Source organism: Stegostoma tigrinum, unplaced genomic scaffold, assembly GCF_030684315.1.
Source record: "Stegostoma tigrinum isolate sSteTig4 unplaced genomic scaffold, sSteTig4.hap1 scaffold_123, whole genome shotgun sequence".
NCBI classification, from domain to species: Eukaryota; Metazoa; Chordata; class Chondrichthyes; order Orectolobiformes; family Stegostomatidae; genus Stegostoma; species Stegostoma tigrinum.
The window spans coordinates 768,617-785,683 of record NW_026728072.1 but is presented as its reverse complement, the minus strand read 5'-3'; the positions used below and the strand labels follow the sequence as shown (position 1 = coordinate 785,683).

Below are 17,067 nucleotides of genomic sequence, written 5' to 3'. Positions count from 1 at the left end.
CATTACCCTCAGTCACACCATCCCAATTCACTCAGTCACTGCCTCCCATTTCAGTCAGTCACTCCCTCCCATTTCAGTCAGTCACTCCCTCCCATTTCCCTCAGTCACTGCATCCCATTTCCCTCAGTCACTGCATCCCATTTAACGAAGACAGTGAGCACTATTCAGCTGAGACAGTGCATCCGTTTCCGTTAGTCACCACACACTATTCCCCACAGTCACCGCATTCCATTTCCCTCGGTCACTGCTTCCCATTTCACTCACTCACTGCATACCATTTCAGTCAGTCACTGCATCCCATTTCACTCAGTCACTGCATCCCATTACCATCCATCACTGCATCCCATTTCACTCAGTGACTGCATCCCATTTCACTCAGTCACTGCTTCCCATTTCACTCAGTCACTGCTTCCCATTTCACTCAGTCACTGCTTCCCATTTCACTCAGCCACGGCATCCCATTTCACTCAGCCACGGCATCCCATTTCACTCAGCCACTGCATCCCATTTACATCAGTCACTGCATCCTATTTCACGCTGTCACTGCATCCCATTTCACGCAGTCACTGAATCCCATTTCCCTCAGTCACTGCATCACATTCCCCACAGTCACCGCATCCCGTTTCCCATAGACACGGGATCCCACTTCACTCAGCCACTGCGTCCCATTTCCCTCCGTCATTGCATCCCATTTCCCACAGTCACTGCATCTCCTTTCCTCAGTCACAGCTTGCCATTTCTCACAGTCACTGAATCACCTTTCCCTCAGTCACTGCATCCCATTCCACTGAGGCACAGCATCCCATTTCAGTCAGTCACTCCCTCCCATTTCCCTCAGTCACTGCATCCAATTTCCCTCAGTCACTGCATCCCATTTAACGAAGACAGTGAACACTATTCAGCTGAGACAGTGCATCCGTTTCCGTTAGTCACCACACACTATTCCCCACAGTCACCGCATTCCATTTCCCTCGGTCACTGCTTCCCATTTCACTCACTCACTGCATACCATTTCAGTCAGTCACTGCATCCCATTTCACTCAGTCACTGCATCCCATTACCATCCATCACTGCATCCCATTTCACTCAGTCACTGCATCACATTTCACTCAGTCACTGCATCACATTTCACTCAGTCACTGCATCACATTTCACTCAGTCACTGCATCACATTTCACTCAGCCACGGCATCCCATTTCACTCAGCCACGGCATCCCATTTCACTCAGCCACTGCATCCCATTTACATCAGTCACTGCATCCTATTTCACGCTGTCACTGCATCCCATTTCACGCAGTCACTGAATCCCATTTCCCTCAGTCACTGCATCACATTCCCCACAGTCACCGCATCCCGTTTCCCATAGACACGGGATCCCACTTCACTCAGCCACTGCGTCTCATTTCCCTCCGTCATTGCATCCCATTTCCCACAGTCACTGCATCTCCTTTCCTCAGTCACAGCTTGCCATTTCTCACAGTCACTGAATCACCTTTCCCTCAGTCACTGCATCCCATTCCACTGAGGCACAGCATCCCATTTCACTCAGTCACTGCATCCCATTTCACTCAGCCACTGCATCCCATTCCACTCAATCACTGCTACCTATTTCACTCAATCACTGCAACCCGTTTCTAAAAGTCACTGCGTCTCCTTTCCTTCAGCCACTGCATCCCAATTCCCTCAGTCACTGCATCCCATTTCACGCAGTCACTGCATCCCATTTTACTCAGTCACTGCATCCCATTTTACTCAGTCACTGCATCCCATTTCACTCAGTCACTGCATCCCATTTCACTCAGTCACTGCATCCCATTTCACTCAGTCACTGCCTCCCATTTCACTCAGTCACTGCCTCCCATTTCACTCAGTCACTGCCTCCCATTTCACTCAGTCACTGACTCCCATTTCACTCAGTCACTCCCTCCCATTTCAGTCAGTCACTCCCTCCCATTTCAGTCAGTCACTCCCTCCCATTTCCCTCAGTCACTGCATCCAATTTCCCACATTCACTGCATGTCCTTTCCCTCAGTCACTGCGGCCCATTTAACGGAGACAGTGAACACTATTCAGTTGAGACAGAGCATCCGTTTCCGTCAGTCACCGCACCCTATTCCCCACAGTCACCGCATTCCATTTCCCTGGTCACTGCTTCCCATTTCACTCACTCACTGCATCCCATTTCACTCTGTCACTGCACCCATTTCAGTCAGTCACTCCCTCCCATTTCAGTCAGTCACTCCCTCCCATTTCCCTCAGTCACTGCATCCAATTTCCCACATTCACTGCATGTCCGTTCCCTCAGTCACTGCAGCCCATTTAACGGAGACAGTGAACACTATTCAGCTGAGACAGAGCATCCGTTTCCGTCAGTCACCGCACCCTATTCCCCACAGTCACCGCATTCCATTTCCCTGGTCACTGCTTCCCATTTCACTCACTCACTGCATCCCATTTCACTCTGTCACTGCACCCATTTCAGTCAGTCACTGCATCCCATTTCAGTCAGTCACTGCATCCCATTTCAGTCAGTCACTGCATCCCATTTCACTCAGTCACGGCATCCCATTTCACTCAGTCACGGCATCCCATTTCACTCAGTCACGGCATCCCATTTCACTCAGTGACTGCGTCCCATTTCACTCAGTGACTGCGTCCCATTTCACTCAGCCACTGCCTCCCATTTCACTCAGCCACTGCCTCCCATTTCACTCAGTCACTGCCTCCCATTTCACTCAGTCACTGTATCACATTACCCTCAGTCACAGTATCCCATTTCCATCAGTCACAGCATCCCATTTCACTCAGTGAGTGCATCCCATTTCACTCAGTCACTGCCACCCATTTCACTCAGTCACTGCCTCGCACTTGACTCAGTCACTGCATCTCCTTTTACCATTAACTGCATCGCATTTCACTCAGTCACTGCATTACATTACCCTCAGTCACACCATCCCAATTCACTCAGTCACTGCCTCCCATTTCAGTCAGTCACTCCCTCCCATTTCAGTCAGTCACTCCCTCCCATTTCAGTCAGTCACTCCCTCCCATTTCCCTCAGTCACTGCATCCCATTTCCCTCAGTCACTGCATCCCATTTCCCTCAGTCACTGCATCCCATTTAACGAAGACAGTGAACACTATTCAGCTGAGACAGTGCATCCGTTTCCGTTAGTCACCACACACTATTCCCCACAGTCACCGCATTCCATTTCCCTCGGTCACTGCTTCCCATTTCACTCAGTCACTGCATCCCATTACCATCCATCACTGCATCCCATTTCACTCAGTGACTGCATCCCATTTCACTCAGTCACTGCATCACATTTCACTCAGTCACTGCTTCCCATTTCACTCAGTCACTGCTTCCCATTTCACTCAGCCACGGCATCCCATTTCACTCAGCCACGGCATCCCATTTCACTCAGCCACGGCATCCCATTTCACTCAGCCACGGCATCCCATTTCACTCAGCCACGGCATCCCATTTCACTGAGCCACTGCATCCCATTTACATCAGTCACTGCATCCTATTTCACGCTGTCACTGCATCCCATTTCACTCAGCCACGGCATCCCATTTCACTGAGCCACTGCATCCCATTTACATCAGTCACTGCATCCTATTTCACGCTGTCACTGCATCCCATTTCACGCAGTCACTGAATCCCATTTCCCACAGTCACTGCATCTCCTTTCCTCAGTCACAGCTTGCCATTTCTCACAGTCACTGAATCACCTTTCCCTCAGTCACTGCATCCCATTCCACTGAGGCACAGCATCCCATTTCACTCAGTCACTGCATCCCATTTCACTCAGCCACTGCATCCCATTCCACTCAATCACTGCTCCCTATTTCACTCAATCACTGCAACCCGTTTCCAAAAGTCACTGCGTCTCCTTTCCTTCAGCCACTGCATCCCAATTCCCTCAGTCACTGCATCCCATTTCACGCAGTCACTGCATCCCATTTCACTCAGTCACTGCATCCCATTTTACTCAGTCACTGCATCCCATTTCACTCAGTCACTGCATCCCATTTCACTCAGTCACTGCATCCCATTTCACTCAGTCACTGACTCCCATTTCACTCAGTCACTGACTCCCATTTCACTCAGTCACTGACTCCCATTTCACTCAGTCACTCCCTCCCATTTCAGTCAGTCACTCCCTCCCATTTCAGTCAGTCACTCCCTCCCATTTCAGTCAGTCACTCCCTCCCATTTCCCTCAGTCACTGCATCCAATTTCCCACATTCACTGCATGTCCTTTCCCTCAGTCACTGCAGCCCATTTAACGGAGACAGTGAACACTATTCAGCTGAGACAGAGCATCCGTTTCCGTCAGTCACCGCACCCTATTCCCCACAGTCACCGCATTCCATTTCCCTGGTCACTGCTTCCCATTTCACTCACTCACTGCATCCCATTTCACTCTGTCACTGCACCCATTTCAGTCAGTCACTGCATCCCATTTCAGTCAGTCACTGCATCCCATTTCAGTCAGTCACTGCATCCCATTTCACTCAGTCACGGCATCCCATTTCACTCAGTCACGGCATCCCATTTCACTCAGTGACTGCGTCCCATTTCACTCAGTGACTGCGTCCCATTTCACTCAGCCACTGCCTCCCATTTCACTCAGTCACTGCCTCCCATTTCACTCAGTCACTGCATCCCATTTCACTCAGTCACTGCATCACATTACCCGCAGTCACAGTATCCCATTTCCATCAGTCACAGCATCCCATTTCACTCAGTGAGTGCATCCCATTTCACTCAGTCACTGCCACCCATTTCACTCAGTCACTGCCTCGCACTTGACTCAGTCACTGCATCTCCTTCTAACATTAACTGCATCGCATTTCACTCAGTCACTGCATTACATTACCCTCAGTCACACCATCCCAATTCACTCAGTCACTGCCTCCCATTTCAGTCAGTCACTCCCTCCCATTTCAGTCAGTCACTCCCTCCCATTTCCCTCAGTCACTGCATCCCATTTCCCTCAGTCACTGCATCCCATTTAACGAAGACAGTGAGCACTATTCAGCTGAGACAGTGCATCCGTTTCCGTTAGTCACCACACACTATTCCCCACAGTCACCGCATTCCATTTCCCTCGGTCACTGCTTCCCATTTCACTCACTCACTGCATACCATTTCAGTCAGTCACTGCATCCCATTTCACTCAGTCACTGCATCCCATTACCATCCATCACTGCATCCCATTTCACTCAGTGACTGCATCCCATTTCACTCAGTCACTGCTTCCCATTTCACTCAGTCACTGCTTCCCATTTCACTCAGTCACTGCTTCCCATTTCACTCAGTCACTGCTTCCCATTTCACTCAGCCACGGCATCCCATTTCACTCAGCCACGGCATCCCATTTCACTCAGCCACTGCATCCCATTTACATCAGTCACTGCATCCTATTTCACGCTGTCACTGCATCCCATTTCACGCAGTCACTGAATCCCATTTCCCTCAGTCACTGCATCACATTCCCCACAGTCACCGCATCCCGTTTCCCATAGACACGGGATCCCACTTCACTCAGCCACTGCGTCCCATTTCCCTCCGTCATTGCATCCCATTTCCCACAGTCACTGCATCTCCTTTCCTCAGTCACAGCTTGCCATTTCTCACAGTCACTGAATCACCTTTCCCTCAGTCACTGCATCCCATTCCACTGAGGCACAGCATCCCATTTCAGTCAGTCACTCCCTCCCATTTCCCTCAGTCACTGCATCCCATTTCCCTCAGTCACTGCATCCCATTTAACGAAGACAGTGAACACTATTCAGCTGAGACAGTGCATCCGTTTCCGTTAGTCACCACACACTATTCCCCACAGTCACCGCATTCCATTTCCCTCGGTCACTGCTTCCCATTTCACTCACTCACTGCATACCATTTCAGTCAGTCACTGCATCCCATTTCACTCAGTCACTGCATCCCATTACCATCCATCACTGCATCCCATTTCACTCAGTGACTGCATCACATTTCACTCAGTCACTGCATCACATTTCACTCAGTCACTGCATCACATTTCACTCAGTCACTGCATCACATTTCACTCAGCCACGGCATCCCATTTCACTCAGCCACGGCATCCCATTTCACTCAGCCACTGCATCCCATTTACATCAGTCACTGCATCCTATTTCACGCTGTCACTGCATCCCATTTCACGCAGTCACTGAATCCCATTTCCCTCAGTCACTGCATCACATTCCACACAGTCACCGCATCCCGTTTCCCATAGACACGGGATCCCACTTCACTCAGCCACTGCGTCTCATTTCCCTCCGTCATTGCATCCCATTTCCCACAGTCACTGCATCTCCTTTCCTCAGTCACAGCTTGCCATTTCTCACAGTCACTGAATCACCTTTCCCTCAGTCACTGCATCCCATTCCACTGAGGCACAGCATCCCATTTCACTCAGTCACTGCATCCCATTTCACTCAGCCACTGCATCCCATTCCACTCAATCACTGCTACCTATTTCACTCAATCACTGCAACCCGTTTCTAAAAGTCACTGCGTCTCCTTTCCTTCAGCCACTGCATCCCAATTCCCTCAGTCACTGCATCCCATTTCACGCAGTCACTGCATCCCATTTTACTCAGTCACTGCATCCCATTTTACTCAGTCACTGCATCCCATTTCACTCAGTCACTGCATCCCATTTCACTCAGTCACTGCATCCCATTTCACTCAGTCACTGCCTCCCATTTCACTCAGTCACTGCCTCCCATTTCACTCAGTCACTGCCTCCCATTTCACTCAGTCACTGCCTCCCATTTCACTCAGTCACTGCCTCCCATTTCACTCAGTCACTCCCTCCCATTTCAGTCAGTCACTCCCTCCCATTTCAGTCAGTCACTCCCTCCCATTTCCCTCAGTCACTGCATCCAATTTCCCACATTCACTGCATGTCCTTTCCCTCAGTCACTGCAGCCCATTTAACGGAGACAGTGAACACTATTCAGCTGAGACAGAGCATCCGTTTCCGTCAGTCACCGCACCCTATTCCCCACAGTCACCGCATTCCATTTCCCTGGTCACTGCTTCCCATTTCACTCACTCACTGCATCCCATTTCACTCTGTCACTGCACCCATTTCAGTCAGTCACTGCATCCCATTTCAGTCAGTCACTGCATCCCATTTCACTCAGTCACTGCGTCCCATTTCACTCAGCCACTGCCTCCCATTTCACTCAGCCACTGCCTCCCATTTCACTCAGCCACTGCCTCCCATTTCACTCAGTCACTGCCTCCCATTTCACTCAGTCACTGCATCCCATTTCACTCAGTCACTGCATCACATTACCCTCAGTCACAGTATCCCATTTCCATCAGTCACAGCATCCCATTTCACTCAGTGAGTGCATCCCATTTCACTCAGTCACTGCATCCCATTTCACTCAGTCACTGCATCACATTACCCTCAGTCACAGTATCCCATTTCCATCAGTCACAGCATCCCATTTCACTCAGTGAGTGCATCCCATTTCACTCAGTGACTGCCACCCATTTCACTCAGTCACTGCCTCCCACTTCACTCAGTCACTGCCTCCCAATTCACTCAGTCACTGCCTCCCACTTCACTCAGTCACTGCCACCCATTTTACTCAGTCACTGCATCTCCTTTTGCCATTAACTGCATCTCATTTCCCTCAGTCACTGCATCCCATTTCCATCAGTCACTGAATCCCATTTCCCTCAGTCACTGCATCACATTCCCCACAGTCACCGCATCCCGTTTCCCATAGACACGGGATCCCACTTCACTCAGCCACTGCGTCTCATTTCCCTCCGTCATTGCATCCCATTTCCCACAGTCACTGCATCTCCTTTCCTCAGTCACAGCTCGCCATTTCTCACAGTCACTGAATCACCTTTCCCTCAGTCACTGCATCCCATTCCACTGAGGCACAGCATCCCATTTCACTCAGTCACTGCATCCCATTTCACTCAGCCACTGCATCCCATTCCACTCAATCACTGCTACCTATTTCACTCAATCACTGCAACCCGTTTCTAAAAGTCACTGCGTCTCCTTTCCTTCAGCCACTGCATCCCAATTCCCTCAGTCACTGCATCCCATTTCACGCAGTCACTGCATCCCATTTCACTCAGTCACTGCATCCCATTTTACTCAGTCACTGCATCCCATTTCACTCAGTCACTGCATCCCATTTCACTCAGTCACTGCATCCCATTTCACTCAGTCACTGCATCCCATTTCACTCAGTCACTGACTCCCATTTCACTCAGTCACTGACTCCCATTTCACTCAGTCACTCCCTCCCATTTCAGTCAGTCACTCCCTCCCATTTCAGTCAGTCACTCCCTCCCATTTCAGTCAGTCACTCCCTCCCATTTCAGTCAGTCACTCCCTCCCATTTCCCTCAGTCACTGCATCCAATTTCCCACATTCACTGCATGTCCTTTCCCTCAGTCACTGCGGCCCATTTAACGGAGACAGTGAACACTATTCAGTTGAGACAGAGCATCCGTTTCCGTCAGTCACCGCACCCTATTCCCCACAGTCACCGCATTCCATTTCCCTGGTCACTGCTTCCCATTTCACTCACTCACTGCATCCCATTTCACTCTGTCACTGCACCCATTTCAGTCAGTCACTCCCTCCCATTTCAGTCAGTCACTCCCTCCCATTTCCCTCAGTCACTGCATCCAATTTCCCAAATTCACTGCATGTCCTTTCCCTCAGTCACTGCAGCCCATTTAACGGAGACAGTGAACACTATTCAGCTGAGACAGAGCATCCGTTTCCGTCAGTCACCGCACCCTATTCCCCACAGTCACCGCATTCCATTTCCCTGGTCACTGCTTCCCATTTCACTCACTCACTGCATCCCATTTCACTCTGTCACTGCACCCATTTCAGTCAGTCACTGCATCCCATTTCAGTCAGTCACTGCATCCCATTTCAGTCAGTCACTGCATCCCATTTCACTCAGTCACGGCGTCCCATTTCACTCAGTCACGGCGTCCCATTTCACTCAGTGACTGCGTCCCATTTCACTCAGCCACTGCCTCCCATTTCACTCAGCCACTGCCTCCCATTTCACTCAGCCACTGCCTCCCATTTCACTCAGTCACTGCCTCCCATTTCACTCAGTCACTGCATCCCATTTCACTCAGTCACTGCATCACATTACCCTCAGTCACAGTATCCCATTTCCATCAGTCACAGCATCCCATTTCACTCAGTGAGTGCATCCCATTTCACTCAGTCACTGCATCCCATTTCACTCAGTCACTGCATCACATTACCCTCAGTCACAGTATCCCATTTCCATCAGTCACAGCATCCCATTTCACTCAGTGAGTGCATCCCATTTCACTCAGTGACTGCCACCCATTTCACTCAGTCACTGCCTCCCACTTCACTCAGTCACTGCCTCCCACTTCACTCAGTCACTGCCTCCCACTTCACTCAGTCACTGCCACCCATTTTACTCAGTCACTGCATCTCCTTTTGCCATTAACTGCATCTCATTTCCCTCAGTCACTGCATCCCATTTCCATCAGTCACTGCATCCCATTTCCATCAGTCACTGCATCCCAGTTCACTCAGTCACTGCATCCCAGTTCACTCAGTCACTGCATCCCAGTTCACTCAGTCACTGCATCCCATTAACTTCAGTCGCAGGATCCCATTTCAAACAGACACTGCGTCCCAGTTCACAGTCACTGCATCCCATTTCACACAGCCACTGCATCCCATTTCACTCAGTCACTGCAGCTCATTTCACTCAGTCACTGCATCCCATTCCCATCAGTCACTGCATCCCATTACCCTCAGTCACTGCATCCCATTACCCTCAGTCACTGCATCCCATTTCCCGCAGTCACTGCATCCCATTTCCCGCAGTCACTGCATCCCATTTCCCGCAGTCACTGCATCCCAGTTCACTCAGTCACTACATCTCCTTTCCATCAGCCACTGCATCCCATTGCCCACAGTCACTGCATCCCATTTCCCTCAGTCACTGCATCCCATTTCCATCGGTCACTGCCCCCATTTCCTTCAATCACTGCATCCCATTCCACTCAGTCACTGCATCCCATCTCACTCAGTCACTGCATCTCCTTTCCCTCAGTCAGTGCATCTCCTTTCTCGCAGTCACTGCATCTCCTTTCCTGCAGTCACTGCATCTCATTACCCTCAGTCACTGCATCCCATTACCCTCAGTCACTGCATCCCATTACCCTCAGTCACTGCATCCCAGTACCAAGAGTCACTGCATCCCATTTCCCACAGTCAGTGAATCTCCTTTCCCTCAGTCACTGCATCCCATTTCCCTCAGTCAGTGCATCCCATTTCCATAAGTCACTGCATCCCATCTCCACAAGCCACTGCATCCCATTTCACTGAGTCACTACATCCCGTTTCACAGAGTCACTGAATCGCATTTGGTGTTCTCACTTGAATGCAATGGTCATGAATCTCCTCCAATGGCTGGTCATGTATTTCCAATGCAAAATTTTACCAAGTTTTGACTTTCAATTTTGATTACATGTGTCTCCTCTATTCTATAAGATGCTGCAATAAACTCAAATTTGATAAATCATAATTCAACCACCACTACCTACAGAGTTAATTTCATCAAACAGATCCAATTAGAATTGTCACATTCCCAAATCCTGATTCAAGTTTTTCTAATTATGGGCCACGTGGTTCAGAAAAAAGACACTGAGAATCAGAGAGATGTACAGTCGGGAAACAGATCCTTTGGCCCAATTTGTCTATGTTGACCAGATATCCTAAATTAATTTAGTCCCATTTGCCAGCATTTGGCCCATGTTCCTCTCAACCCGTCTTATTCATATACCCATCCACATGCCTTTTAAACGTACAAGCCTCCACCACTTCCTCTGGCAGCTCATTCCATAACTGCACCACTATGAAAAAAATCCGGTCCATTTTAAATCTTCCCTCTCTCATTTTTAACCTATTCCCTCCAGTTTTGGATTCCAGCAACCCGGGGAAAAGATCTTGGCTGTTTGCTCTATCCACGTCCCTCGTAATTGTATAAACTTCGATATAGTCAGCCCTGAACTCCAAAGTTCCAAGAAATAGCTGCCTGTTCAAGCCCACGGTATACCTCCAACCTCCGATGCTGGTAACATCCTTGTAAATCTTCTCTGAACCCTTTCAAGTTTACAACAGACAACAATACAGCGCACAACAGGCCTTCGGCCCTCAATGTTGCGCCGACATCCTTCCTCTCGCAAGGAGACCAAAATCGATTGCAGTATTCCAAAAGCAGCCGAACCAACGTCCTACATGGCTGCTAAGTGATCTCCCAACTCCTATACTCAATGCACTGACGAATAAAGGCGAGCACACCAAATGTCTCCTTCATATCCTTTCTACCGGTGGCTGTACTTTGATGGAACTACGAAACTGCATTCCAGCGTCTCTTTATTAAGCAACACTCCCCACAACCTTCAGTGGAAACGTGCTGCCCTGATTTGCCTTTCCAAAATGTAGCACCTCACATTTAGCTAACCTCAACACCATCTGCCATTCCTCAGTTTATTCGCCCTTGTCAATGTCCCATTGTATTCTGAGGTGACCTTCTTGGCTGGCTACTACACCTTCAATCATTGGGAAACTTATTAAACACACCTTCTATTTTCATATCCAAATCATTGCATCACTTCAACTCCCCCTCCCACTCCCTGAATGACATGTCCATCCTGGGCCTCTTCCAGTGTCACAACCAAACCACCCAGAAACTGGAGGAGCAGCACCTCATATTCTGCCTCGGGAGCTTCCAACTCAATAGCCTCAATATGGACTTGGCCACCCTCAAAATCTCCCCACCCGCCAGCCTCATCCCAAGACTAGTTCCTCCCCTCATCCCCGCCTCCATGACCTGTCCGCCTTCTCTCCCACCTATCCACTCTTCCCACCTCACTGACGAACTCCCACCACTGCTTGGAATTATTTTTCTTTTCACACTTCATCAGCTCGACGTTATTTCTAAAATCTATTTTCCAATTGTTGGAAAAAGTGAGACAAAGAGAAGTAAAAGAAGTTACATTCTTACCACTCGGGAAATCTCTGAATATTCTGTTGAAAGGCCGCCAAGGAACGATGCAATTCTTTTGTCACAAACACTGTGAGGGAGACATCTTTTTCGGTTCCACTAACTCCACCCTAAGGAAGACAAACCCACGTAACATATCTAGTGACTTAAAGCATACTCTATTGTTGCCCAAGGTGGAGAGCTGGATGAACACAGCAGGCCAAGCAGCATCAGAGAAGCAAGAAAGCTGATGTTTCGGGACGAGACCCTACTTCAGAAAATTGGCGCTGGAGAATCTGAGATAACAAGGTGTAGAGCCGGATGATACTGCTTGGCCTGCTGTGTTCATCCAGCTTTACACCTTCTTATCTCAGATTCTCCAGCATCTGCAGTTCCTACTACCTCTATTGTTGCCCTTTCACTTTCCTGAACTAATATGAGCCAGTAGTTTTGTTTAGGCTCGTGTAATCTTACGGTTATTGGTCTGTACAAAATCCTGAATTAATTTTGATCGACTGACGGGAGGAGAGATGAATTTTATAGAAATTTTTGTTTTCTACCAATTTGCAGAGGGCATCGTGGGCGATTGAAGGACAGTGTTATTATCCTCCAGGTCTGCGGACTGCATCATTACCAACTTGACCATTTGCATATACATACAATATTCATTATGTACCAATGAAACATAATAAACCAATACTACGTACTAAAAACAACCCTCACATATCAATGGAAATTTAAATATTTATCATAGAGTTTGAAGGATTGAATTCAATGATACAAAGCAAAAACCAGTGAAGATGAGTGCAGTTGGTCAGCACTTTTGCCACGAAGTGGAGGTTGGCAGTTTGAGGCCACCCAGGAACAAGCAAGCTCTGTCTAACTCCAAGGGCAGCACGGTGGCTCAGTGGTTAGCACTGCTGACTCACAGCGCCAGGGACCCAGGTTCGATCCCACCGTTGGGCGATCTTCTGTGCGGAGTTTGTACATTCTGCCCATGCCTGCATGGGTTCCTGCTGGGTGCTCTGGTTTCCTCCCACAGTCCAAAGATGTGCAGGCTAGGTGTATGGGCCATGCCAAACTTGCCCATTGTGTTTAGGGATGTGCAGATTAGGTGTGTTAGTCATGGGAAATGTAGGGTTACTGAGGAAAGGGTCGGGGGATGAGTCAGGGTGAGATGCTCTTTGGAGGGTGGCTGTGGACTTCTTGGGTCAAAAGGGGCTTGTTTCCACACTGGAGGGATTCTATGATATGGAAGTATCTTTTGAAGTGGACATTCATGGGTATGCTGTAACAGAGACCTTGAAATACTGCACAACAAATATTTGGAACTAGACTGTCAATTCAGACATAGCATCAAAAGAGGTCATGGAAGTTGTCACCGATATAAAGCAGGATTGATGAAAATCCAGCAGGAAATGGTGTCAAAAGGCACAGTATCTTTTATTCATCTCCAGTTATTTTGTCCAAGGCACTGGATGCTGGCAGGATTGAAACATTTAAGAAATGCTTCACAAATCACATATAAGGACCTGCACATCTTTGAACAATGGGAGGAAACTGCAGCACCTGGCAGAAGCCTCTCGCAGACGCGGGGAGGACGTGTCAATTCCACACAGATAGTTACCCAAGACTGGAATCTCAACTGGCTCCCCAGTGCATGAGCAGCTCTAACCAGTGAGCAACTACCTTGCCCAGAAGGGGTTTTATAAGCGCATACATTATTTCCATTAAGACAGATCCAATCCTCTATTTCCAATCAAAATAACATATCGTAGATATCATGACAACAATCAGAAATGATTTTGAATAAGTCAATCAAAAAACTTGAAATAGTTTCCAAGCCGAAATACTAGATATGGTGCAGTTAAGATGAATAGCGCAACAACAAAAAGGCCATATTTTATGTGACCATCGGTAACACTTGAAAACTTGCAACAATTTGTCGCCAGTAGTGCTCTGAAGTGGCTTGATGATGCACTCCTTCATACACTGGAATGAAACTCCAAAGATCACAAATTCTCCTTCAATACCCTGTTGTAACAGTGACTGCATCAACCTGTGTTTATGGGCCTGACTGGAAACCCACACAACATGCAAAAACAAAAAAAAATCGAAGGTAATAGGAGAAAAAAATGTATGTGTGCAACGTCTTTGAAAAGCAATTATTTGTAGCGGCTGCAAGCCCATAAGGAATCTCGTTTCGCAGATGATATTCATTTGCACTGCAGGTCATGCCAGTCAGAATCAGTTTTCGTTTCATGACAGATAACTAAAATGTCCATTACAATGAACTTTGGTTGATCAGAAGATTTTAAGTAAGGACTATGTCTTATGTGAGCTGACAGCATTCGGGGATGGAGAAGGTACACTCACTGCTGGCATCTTGACACCATTGAATGAGCAAGCGTGGACGCAAAGGTTGTAACAGGTCACAATTGTACAGGCAATATCTTTTGAGCTCCTTCCCAGCAGGCCTGTAATACTCTAAAGCTGTGCTAGACCCTCACTTCCTCCACCTTACGTACGCTGCCTTTTCTTTTTGACAAGAAGCACCTCTGTACCCGTCATCCAAGGCTCCTTAATCTTACCCTTTCTTACCTGTCTCAGAGGAACAAATTTATACATCACTCGCAACAACTGCTCCTTGAACAGCCTCCACATGTCTGCCGCGCCCTTTCTGTGGAACAATTGCTCCCAATCTGTACTTCCCAACTCCTGTCTGATAGTATCATAATTTCCTTGACCCCAGTGAAATATCTTCCCCTGGTAACTGCTCCTTTCCCTTTCCATGGCTATGGTAAATGTGAGGCTCTTGCGGTCACTGTCGCCAAAGTGTTCTCCCACCACGAGATCTGACACCTGTCCTGGCTCATCGCCGAGCACCAAATCCAAAATGGCCTCCCCCCTCGTCGGCCTGTCCACATACTGAGTCAGGAAACCCTCCTGAACACACCTGACAAAAACGGCTCAATCCAAACCATCTGCACTGAGGAGGTTTCAATCTATATTGGGAAAGTTGAAGTCACCCATAACAACAACCCTGCTACGTTTGCAATTTCCAACAATCTGCCGGCCAATGAGTTCTTCGATCTCCCAACTGCTATTTGGGGTCCGTAGAAAACCCCCAGTGAGGTGACTGCTGCCTTGTTGTTCCGAACTTCCACCCACACTGACTCAGTCGACAAACGTTCCTTGGCAACATCAGCCCATACCGCCTCAGTAGACGAGTCCTCAAAGGTTCTTTCAGCCGCCGTTATACTGTCCTTGACCAACAAAGCCACACCTCCCCCTCTTTTACCACCTTCCCAGACCTTAATGAAAGATCTAAACCCGAGAACCTGCAACATCCATTCCTGACCCTGCTCTATCCATGTCTCCGAAATGGCCACAACATCGAAGTCCGTGGTACCTATCCAAGCTGCAAGCTCACCTACATTATTCCGGATACTCCCGGCATTAAAGTCGTCACACTTCAATCCAGCTTGCTGTCTGCCAGCACACTTCTGTGACAGTGAGGTCCTGACCATGTCCTCCCTACGCTCATCCTCCTGTGTACTGGGACTACACCTCAGTTTCCCATCCCCCTTCTGAGCTCGTTTAAATCCAACCGAATGGCACTGGCCAATTTCCCACCCAGGATATTAGTGCCCCTCTGGTTCAAGTGGATATCGTCCTGTTTGTACAGGTCCCACCTTCCCCAGAATGAACCCCAATTGTCCATGTACCTGAAGCCCTCCCACCTGCACCATCCCTGCAGCCACGTCTTCAGCTGAAATCTCTCCCTGTTCTTTGCCTCGCTATCACGTGGTACGGTGACAAACTAGTGACGACCACTCTGTTTGTTCTCGCTCTCAACTTCCACCCTCGCTCCCTGAAATCCTGCCTGACATCCCTATCCCTCTTTCTACCTATGTCGTTGGTGCCTACGTGTCCCACGACTTGGGGCTGGTCAACCTCTCCCCTCAGGACCCTAAACACATGATCCGAGACATCACAGACCCTGGCACCTGGTAGGCAACACACCAATCGTGAGTCTCTTTCGTTCCCGGCAAATCTTCTATCAGTCCCTCTAACTATTGAGTCCCCAATGACTATCACTCTCTTCCTATCCCCGCTTCCCTTCTATGCAAGAGGGACAGACTCTGTGCCAGAGACCTGCACCCTACTGCATACCCACTGCCAACTCGTCCCCCGGAACAGTATCCAAAATGGTATAGTTGTTTTTCAGGGGAGCGACCGCAGGGGATTTCAGGGGAACGACCACAGGGGGAGGTTAGTCAAGCTACACCGGGTAAACGTGCATTTTTGGCTGAAGAAACATATGTTTCAATGTGAGCTAATGGAAGAAGCCATGGAGTCAAAGCTAAACGTTTTGACAATAAGACAACCATTCTTAAAAGCAGCAGACAGTGTGAAAAAGAAATGAGCTGCTTTAATATCCACTTAAAATTTATGTGGAATATCAGATGGAATTTTCTTATTGACTCCATTGTGCAATCATGTCGAGCTAAAAATGTTAACTGCATTAATTAAAACTAACCAGAAACGGACTTTGTCGTAAATGGTTTGACGATTTTCTGTATCTGGAACATCCCTTTTCCTTCTCCAACGAAGATCGTACCAACCTATGGTACCAAACTGTGAGTCAAATGGATGGGACACATAATCTTTCAATTCCTCATCAAAACAGTCTCATCGTATGGTTCTGTGCAATAAAAGAGAAAGAATAAACATGTTTCCCACAATTTTGCTGATGTTTACGAACAGAATGCTCAAATTCAAAAAGTTTGGGCTGGCATGTCTGCTTCCTCCAGCCTGTTTAAACTGTTCCATTCAATGTGAAATTTGTGCTAAGTTTTAGCACACAGGTCTATTTGATCTGCGCCACCACCGTCTATTAGTCATACATGCTTTCCCCCTCTTCCTGTAATACGTTCCTTGAAGTGTTCAATGAGATTTTGATTTTAAATCTTATCGTCATATTCTT

General features: G+C 48.2%; 1 long non-coding RNA gene across 1 annotated transcript in view; it reads right to left on the bottom strand.

The window, feature by feature from the left end:
- The window catches only part of LOC132207690 (uncharacterized), a 55,094-nt gene extending 38,323 nt beyond the window's left edge, over positions 1 to 16,771 (bottom strand). The window contains exons 1-2 of the long non-coding RNA XR_009443707.1: positions 16,621 to 16,771; positions 12,099 to 12,208 (exon numbers count right to left, since the gene is read on the bottom strand). This is a non-coding gene — a long non-coding RNA (uncharacterized LOC132207690). The remainder of the gene's footprint in view (positions 1 to 12,098; positions 12,209 to 16,620) is intronic.
- Between the last annotated feature and the right edge of the window lie 296 nt (positions 16,772 to 17,067).